At 38.1% G+C, this 9,551-nt stretch overlaps 1 pseudogene; it reads left to right on the top strand.

Annotated features, from left to right (window-relative positions):
- Positions 1-1,987: 1,987 nt before the first annotated feature.
- LOC128050796 (olfactory receptor 7A17-like) lies at positions 1,988-3,032 on the top strand (annotated as a pseudogene).
- The last annotated feature ends 6,519 nt before the right edge of the window (positions 3,033-9,551 follow it).

Below are 9,551 nucleotides of genomic sequence, written 5' to 3' on the forward strand. Positions count from 1 at the left end.
GTTTTCCATGTTAATTTGCAGATGTTAAAACATCCTTGCATTCCAGAAACATAAACCACTTGACTACACTCTTTTATGGTGTATGGTCCTTTTAAGAATTGTTGTATTCTTTTGTTAATATTTTGTTGAGGCTTTTTACTCTATGTCCTTCAGATATATTGCACTATATTTTTTTGCTCTTGTTGTTCTACTTTGGTTTGGGAATCAGGGTAAATTTTGTCTCATGAAATTATTAAGGATGGTTTTCTCTCTTTTAATTTTTGGAAGAGTTTGGGGAGGATAGGTAATGTTTCAAAGAATTCACCCCTGAAGCTGTCTGGTCCAGAACTTTTGATTTGGGGAGCATTTTGGTTACTGTTTTAATATCTGTACTTTCTTAAATTTAATTTATTTATTTATTTTACTTTACAATATTGTACTGGTTTTGCCATACATTGACTTGAATATCTGTACTAAATGATAGGTCTGTTCAAATGTTCTATCTTTTCATGATTCAGTCATGAAATGTCACATAATTCTAAGATTCTGTTCATGTTTTCTAGGTTGTCCAATTTGTTAACTTATAGCTGTTCATAATCTTTTTTATTTCTCAGGTATTCATTGCTATTTCTCCTTTTTCATTTCTGATTTTATTAATCAAAGTCTTCTGCCTCTCTATTTTTTTTTTAGTGAATCTAGTAAAGATTTGCCAATTTTGTTTGTCTTTTCAAAGTACCAGCTGTTAGTATGACTGATCATTCCTTTTTTTAAAGTCCTTATTTCATTAATTTATTCTCTGATTTTTATTATCTCATTCTTTCTACTGAATTTGAGCTGTGTCTTCTTCTTTTTCTACTTCCTTTAGATATAAAGTTAGATTGTTTGTTGAGACAATTCCTGTTTCTTGAGGTGGGTCTGTGTTCTTATAAATTTCCCTCTCATTCTTTTGCTCATCTCAGACATTTAGATATGCCACATTTTCATTTTTATTTGTCTTCAGATATTTTTCTTAACGACTCCTTTGATTTCTCAATTGACCAATAGTTGTTCAGTAGCATGTTGTTTAGCCTGCATATTTTCTTGCTTTTTTTCAGTTTTCTTCTATAGCTGATTTGTAGTTTCATACCATTGTGATCAGAAAATGACTGACAAAATTTCAGTCTTCTGAATTTATTAAGACTCTATTGTTTCCCAACATATGGGAAACAATACTCTTGAGAAAATTCCATGTACATTTGAGAAGAATGTATATTCTGCATTTGGATGGAATGTTCTGTACAAATCTATCATGTCCATCTGGCCTAATGAAAACATAAGGCTGTTGTTTCGTGTTGATTTTCTGTCTCAATGAGCTATGCAGTGATGTAAAAGCAGTGTCAAAGTCCTCCTCTATTATTGTGCTGCTGCCAATTTACCCATTTAGGTCTCCGAATACTTGCTTTATATATGTCAGTTCCTCTATTTTAGATGGATATATCTTAACAACATTTAGTATGACTTTATCTTCTCCATTTTTAGGTCTTCCTGAACTCTCAGTTCAAAAAAAAAAAAAAAGCACACTCATCCACTGTTTTTACACTTTTTTACACTATTCATAGAATCTGTCACCAGGTGGCATGATATAAGATATTTATGTGATTATATTCTCTATCATTATTTTTTGGCTTTTCTTTCTCAGAATTTTAAACCTAGAAAATGTCTAGTATTCAGCATATATTCCTCAAATGGATAAAAATATTTCTCATTAAAACTGTGCAATGCATGATCCCTTGAGAGAAAATCTGAAAGCTTTCTCCACATCATAATCTAACTGGGACTACCTTAGCAATTTAGATCTGTTTTTTCCACTTAGGTCAGTATTATGCCTCTCTCTCTAACAGAATTCCTAGTCAGAGATGTCACAAAACATCCTTTAAATGTGAAGATTCATTAAAAATACAGATGAAAATATGAATGGATAGATAGATAGATAGATAGATAGATAGAGATGTAATTGTAGCGTTTTCAAATGAATAATGTCCATTTGGGTAAAAATGATTCATGCAATTTTTTTTTTCATTCCTAGTCATCAACACCACAACATGATACCAGGAAATGATACACAAGATTCAGAATTTCTTCTTCAGGGATTATCAATGAAACCAGAGCTGCAGCCCCTCATCTTCGGGCTTTTCCTCTTAATGTACCTGATCACTGGGTTTGGAAACCTGCTCATCATCCTGGCTGTCAGCTCAGACTCCCACCTCCACACCCCCATGTATTTCTTCCTCTCCAACCTGTCCTTTGTAGACATCTGTTTCACCACCACAACAATCCTAAAGATGTTAATAAATATACAGAACCAGAGAAAAGCTATATCCTATGAAGGCTGCATCAGTCAGATGTATTTTTACATGCTCTTTGCAGTGTTGGATGATTTTCTTCTGACCGTGATGGCCTATGACCGGTATGTGGCCATCTGCCACCCCCTGCACTACACAGTCATCATGAACCCTCGACTCTGTGGACTTTTGGTTCTGCTATCTTGGATCATTAGTACCCTGCTTTCCTTGTTAGAAACCTTACTTGTGTTACGGCTGTCTTTCTGTACAGATTTGGAAATCCCTCACTTTTTCTGTGAAATCAAGCAGATTGTCCAGCTTGCCTGTGATGATACGCTTCTTAATGATACCATTATGTATTTTACAGCAGTGCTGTTGGGTGGTGGTCCCCTCGCTAGTATCCTTTACTCTTACTCTAAGATAATGTTCTCCATACATGGAATCTCGTCACCTCAGGGGAAATATAAAGCAGTCTCCATCTGTGCATCTCACCTCTCAGTTGTCTCCTTATATTATTGTTCAAGCCTAGGAGTGTACCTTAGCTCTGCTACTGCTCCCCACAACTCTCATTCAAGTGCAACAGCCTCTGTGATGTACACCATTGTCACACCCATGCTGAACCCCTTCATCTACAGTCTCAGAAACAAAGACATAAAAAGAGCTCTGAAAAGATTCATTCACATGGCAGTTATAAAAAGGGAAATTGTTCTGGGTTTGAAGAAGCATCCTTGAAGAAGAGCTCAAGCTTTGGAACAAAAACTTCTATTCTTTGATTAGATTGTGGATATTGAACTTGCTTTTTCTATTCGTTTCCTGGAATTTCTGTTTCTTTAACTTTTGCACTTTAAATAAACTGTGCACTCACTTTTTGAAGCTTTCTTCTCCATCTGATGAAAAGACAGTTATCCCCATGATTCACTTTCCTATTTCCACAAAGTTTTTCCTAGCCTAAGAGCAGAAAGACTTTGAAATTCTGGTTAATTTCATGATGCTACATGGATTACTTATGAAGAATTTCATCTCAGGTGATATATGCACATGCATACTCAATTGCTTCAGCTGCGTCCTACCCTTTGTGACCCCGTGGACCACAGCCATGGATTCTCCAGGTGAATATACTGGAGTGGGTTGCCCTGCCCTCCACCAGGGGATCTTCACAACCCAGGCATTGAACCCATGTCTCCTGCATTGCAGGCAGCTTCTTTACCACTGAGCCACCAGGGAAGCCCCAGAAGACATATATATTATCTCAAATATTTTCAAAAGAACTACAAATACTGGAAAATGGATAACAAAGTGTCAATAAGCATATATTTATCATTAATATTTTAAATACCAATGGGCTAAATGTTTCAATTAAAGACATAGGGTGGCTGAGTTAAAAAAAAAAAAAGAAAAAAAGACTCTTTTATCTTCTCTATGCTATTTATAAGAAACTCACTTCAGAGCTAAAGTCACACAAAGAATGATAGTAAAAGGATGGAAAAGATATTTCATGCATATGGAAAGTAAAAGAAATAGGAGATATGGAGAACATTATCTTAGGGGGAAAAATAAACTTTAAAACAAAAGCTAAAACTTGGTGTTTGTGCTTGACTGAGGAACCAATGGGGCAAAGCTACTATCTGTGGGATTATGACTGAATGCCTCTAAGTCAGAATCCAGCCCAGGCCAAAGGATTCGGCAGCGCCAGGGGAGCCTCAGATAGCTGGTCCCCTGCCACCCCCACTGACGGGCCACCGCCCACGACCCTTGGGGCATGGCATGGCATGCCCTGCCCCGCTACCAGACCAGGGTCTAGTGCAGGGAACCCTTTGTCCTGGGACGTGGTGAGCTTCCCCTGCCTGTCATGCACTGCACATTCGTGCGGAACCTGGTGCTAAACAATTCCTAGTTAACCTGCTTCTGCAGATATAGGGCTATGTCGCCACCACAAATTAATGCTTTGAAGATCCGAAGGACCTAATCAAGACAGGTTCCTCCGTCTTAGATTTTTGAGAAAATGTGGACTTATGGTAGAATAAGGTACTAGGAGGTTATACCTCTAGATGGCACAAGAGTTCATGGAGAAGGATTGATATTAATAGTATTCACCTGATTTGTGACCTAGTCTCTTGGGAACAGAAAATCATTAAGAGGAACTTCTGTCTAGACCAGTGCACTGGGAGAAATTACATGCTTGAGGCTGGAGTAACAAGAGGGAAACGTCATCAATACATGAATATCATATAATGTATTTATCTTTAGTTTTGGCTTTTTTGATATCATTCTTGACAATTAAGTGATGAGAATGGAATTAAGTGGGTAAAATTCGATTTGGAGGCATAAAGTGGTTCCAATAAAATTAGAACATATTCAGTTCAGTTGTTCAGTTGAGTCTGACTCTTTGTGACCCCATGGACTATAGCACGCCAGACCTCCCTGTCCATCACCAATTCCCAGAGTTTACTCAAACTCACGTCCATTGAGTTGGTGATGCCATCCAACCATCTCATCCTCTGTTGTCCCCATCTCTTCCTACCTTCAATCTTGCCCAACATCAGGGTCTTTTCTAGTGAGTCAGTTCTTCGAATCAAGTGGTCAAAGTATTGGAGTTTCAGCTTCAGCGTCAGTCCTTCCAATGAATATTCAGGACTGATTTCTTTTAGGATTGACAGGTTTGATCACCTTGCTGTCCAAGGGAATCTCAAGAGTCTTCTCCTACACCACAGTCATAATAGCTGCAGTGAAGTGAGCAACTGTTTTCTGCCAGGTGATTTTCTATAAGCTCTGAAATATTAAAAACTTCTCGACCTACTCCTTAGGAGGATTTTCCCTAGTCATGTAAGAGGAAACTGGAGAAGGAAATGGCACAAAATCCCATGGACAGAGGAACCCGATGGGCCACAGTCCATGGGGTTGCAAAAGAGTCGGACAAGACTCAGTGGCTAAACGACAACAACAACAACATAAGAGGAAACAAGGCCTAAAAGTTTTACCATCTGTACAGAGGGAAATACTCCAGAGATGTGTGTAAATTTGTTAAGGGAGAAGCAGAATGGCATTTGACCACCACATTTGCTATTGGTCTAGCATTTGATCACCTTACATGAGACATGATGTGAGAAAGAAGATTCTTGATGGAGAACTGAAACACCTATGCACATGTGCATGCATGCTGCGTTGCTTCAGTCATGTCTGACTCTTTGGGACCCCCTGGACTGAGCCCACTTGGCTCCTCTGTCTGTGGGATTCTTCAGGCAAGAATACTGGAGTGCATTGCCATGCCCTCCTCCACGGGATCTTCCTGAACCAGGGATCAAATCCATGTTTCTTGTGTCTCCTGCACTGACAGGCATGTTGTTTACCACTCACGCCACCTGGGAAAATACTTCCACCTGACTCTAACACTGGACCACAGTCCTGATACTCAAAGACTCTTCCAAAGAACAAGACCTGCAACATCAACATCTGGGAGATTGTTACAAATGCAGAATCTCTGGGACACTCTAGTCCTGCCAAATCAGGATCTGTATTTAATGATAAGATTCCCTAGTGATTCATATACACACTGACTTTGAGAGAAATGTCTTGTGAAGAACCGTGTTTCTCAACCTCACCACTGTTGACATTGTGATGGATACTTCCTTGTAGTGGGGGCTGTCCTGTACTTTGTAGTTTGCTGACCTGCATCCTTGGATTCAACCCACTATGTTCAGGAACACTTCCCCTTGTGGGAAAATCAACTATTTCTCCCTATATCCCCAAGGGTCCTCTGGAGACAAAATCATCTCTGATTGAGACCACTGGCCTGGTGCAAGAGAATTAAGAAGTATTTTGTATTCTAAGCTAAGTGCATCCCTTACCTAGTTCATAACTTTGGAACAACCACGTAACACTTCTGAACCACAAATCTGCAAATTAAGAATGAAGCTCATAATTGTTCCATCCCCATTGGTTGGACTTTTGCAAAAAATGAATGAGACAATACATATACATTTCTAAGCTCACCTCATAGTGCATTAAAAGATCTAACAGTGTCTTTTATGATTATCAATTTTTTAATAAGTAAAAGACTTTATTTGCAATACAGAAAGTCAAAAGGCTAATAAACCCCAAGATATATCCAATATCCCAGGCAATAAAATCATTGCAAAGGAAAACCTTTACCATCTGCCTGTTTGCATAGTAAATGAAATTCAAATGCCAAATTTTCAATTATATTAAAAGCATGAAACTCTTGACTGATGTATCAAAAGCATTCTTTTTTGTTTTTAAAATCCTTATTAAACAAGGATTATTTAAATGACAATTTTATGGCAAAAGAACACAGTTCTTTTATTGAAGAAATAAATAAACATTTTTGGAGATGTCAGGAGCTGTGTTCCTACCACAAGTCAATTCTTCAGACTCACAGGACCTAGTCAAGACAGGCTTCTCTGGCTCAGCTTTGGAGAAATCTGACTCAAGATTGTAAATCAAGATTGTTAGAAAGGATCCATGTTTCACCCTTGGAAGCCAGAAGAGTTAATGGAATAGCAATAAGCACTGGATAGACCTGACATCTAAACTAAACTCTTGGGAACAGCAAATCAGCACAGAAAATTTCCATTCTGTCCAGACATGTCCCCATGGGGAAATGTGCTCAGGGTTGGAGTAATAATGAAAATGAGCATATATACAGTGAATATACAGTTTTAAATCTCTCCACTGCTGTAATGAGTGAGCAAGTTCAACCTTGAGCTGGAGGGAACACAGTTTTTTCACTTGGATTCCTAAATTAAGCTCAGGTACTCCTTCCTTCTTTCTTGTCTGGAGACAGAGCTTTAGCACCAGATGCTTCATCAAGCATCCATGGAGAAATTTGGACTTCCACATGGAGAACTTCCTGTCAGCCTTTCCATCCAGGTGAGTATAAAAGTTCGGTAGACACTACAGGAAAAAGTCAGAGAGGATTAAACCCAATATTATTTGCTTGAACCAAGTGAAGTCGCTCAGTCGTGTGCGACTCTTTGCGACACCATGGACTGTAGACCCCAGGCTCCTTCGTCCATGGGATTCTCCAGGCAAGAATAGTGGAGTGGGTTGCCATTTCCTTCTCCAGGGAATCTTCCTGACCCAGGGATCGAACCCAGGTCTCCGCATTGCAGGCAGATGCTTTAACCTCTGAGCCACCAGGGAAGCCCCATTATTTACCTGAGGTCACTTGAAAATCCAAACAGATGGCCCATAGCCGTGAGATCTCCATGTTTGTTTGCTTGATTGGCAAATTAATCTATTTATTTAGTGATAAGTCTCTATAAGACTTGGAAATACAAGAAATACTGCTCCCTATTAAGTTTTGGGAATAAAAATCTGTTGGATGAGACTCAAGAAGAAACAGAAACTCTGAAATTTTCCAGAATTTTACAACATATGGGTGTAGGAAAATAGACAGGTAAGGAAGAATTTGCTGTTAGGTGAAAACATTTTATTCATTTTTTAAAATTTTAACATAAGGTATATTTGATGATGTTCTGTCTTTATTAGGAAGATCCAGATCAATAGAAGTAACTATGAAATTGCAAGTTCAGTTATTGAGATTCATATTTCATAGAGTCTTCTCTCACACCGAGCATTCACTTGGAAAAATTGCATTTACTATAGTGCAAACAGGAAGATGATAAAGAGTTTTACTTTGCAATGATTTTATTACCTGGAAGACTGGATATATCTGAGGGTTTATTAGCCATTTACTTTCTGTACTGAAAATTGTCTATGGATGTTCTTTGCTTTAAGTATTGGTGTCTGAGTGCTTTTACTTTTTCTGCTTAATTCTTTTTCCATATAATTTCCTTCATAACTTATTTCATTTCTATCTCTGAGAAAAAAGGCCAGGAATTGTACTCCAACATAAGGAAAAATGGAAGAGTGAGATGTATTTTAAATACTTTGACAAGTCTTCTTGCTGGAAATAGAGATACGTGCTACTTCTCTCTCTTTTTTTTTAATTAACTTTTTTTTTTTTTTTTACTGAAGGATAATTGTTTTACAGATGTTTGCTGTTTTCTGTCAAACCTCAATATGAATCAGCCATAGGTATACATATATCCCCTGTCTTTTGACACTCCCTCCATCTCCCTCCCCATCTCACTTCTCTAGATTGATACAGAGCCCCTGTTTGAGTTTCCTGAGCCATACAGCAAGTTCCCACTGGCCATTTATTTTACATATGGTAATGTAAGTTTCCATGTTACTCTTTCATACATCTCACCCTCTCTCCACTCTTCCCTTCCCCCACGCAGGTGTGTCAGGCACCATTTCTGTGACTCCATTTCACCCAAAGCTGCTGTAAGCTGCAACTACTTCCGCTACTCAGGATTATCAATCCCTAGTCTCCTTTATTCTTATTTTTTTAATTTCATTCCTTCAATTTTTAAAACAAGCGTGCTATTCGACATTTAAATCTTATTTGTATATACAATGTGTGTGTTGGGTTGTGTGACACTTAATGAATTTTGAGTAGATAGATTTGACTATCTATATCAAATCTATCTATATTTTGTCCTCCCTTCCATGGTTTTTCAAGCATAGAAAGCTGTTCTACATCCATAGATGTAATAAACCACCTTTTCGATGCATTGCCATCTTACTTCACATATCCTTCATTACTGTTACCTTTTGCCTTTACTGATTACATCTATTTTTAAAATATCAATCATTTGCAGCCATCTTGTGGAACCCATTCTTTTGAATTCAATCAAAGATTGCATGGGGGCTTCCCAGGTGGTTCAGTGGAAAAGAATCTGTCTGCCAATACAGGAGACACGGGTTCAATCCCTGGGTTGAGAAGATCCCCTGGAGAAGGAAATGGCAACCCACTCCAGTATTCTTGCTTGAAAAACCCCATGGATAAAGGAGCCTGGCAGGCTACAGTCCATAGAGTCACAAAGAGTCAGACATGACTGAAGCGACTTAGCAGGCATGCATGTGTGATGCACTCTGATATATTGTGTTTTATTTATTCAATTCTACTTTATTCTTTTTTATTGAAGTATAGCTGATTTACAATATCATGTAGTTGCAGGTGTACAGCATGGTCATTCAATTTTACACACACACATATACATATGTGTATACACACACACACATTCTTTTTCAGATTCTTTTCCTAATAGGTTACTACAAAATATTGAGTATGGTTCTGTGCTATAGTGTAGGTCTTTTTTGTTATCTATTTTATATACAGTAGTGCATATATGTTAACCCCAACCTCCTAATTTACCCCTTCCT

Source organism: Budorcas taxicolor, chromosome 7 (assembly GCF_023091745.1).
Source record: "Budorcas taxicolor isolate Tak-1 chromosome 7, Takin1.1, whole genome shotgun sequence".
Classification (NCBI taxonomy): Eukaryota; Metazoa; Chordata; class Mammalia; order Artiodactyla; family Bovidae; genus Budorcas; species Budorcas taxicolor.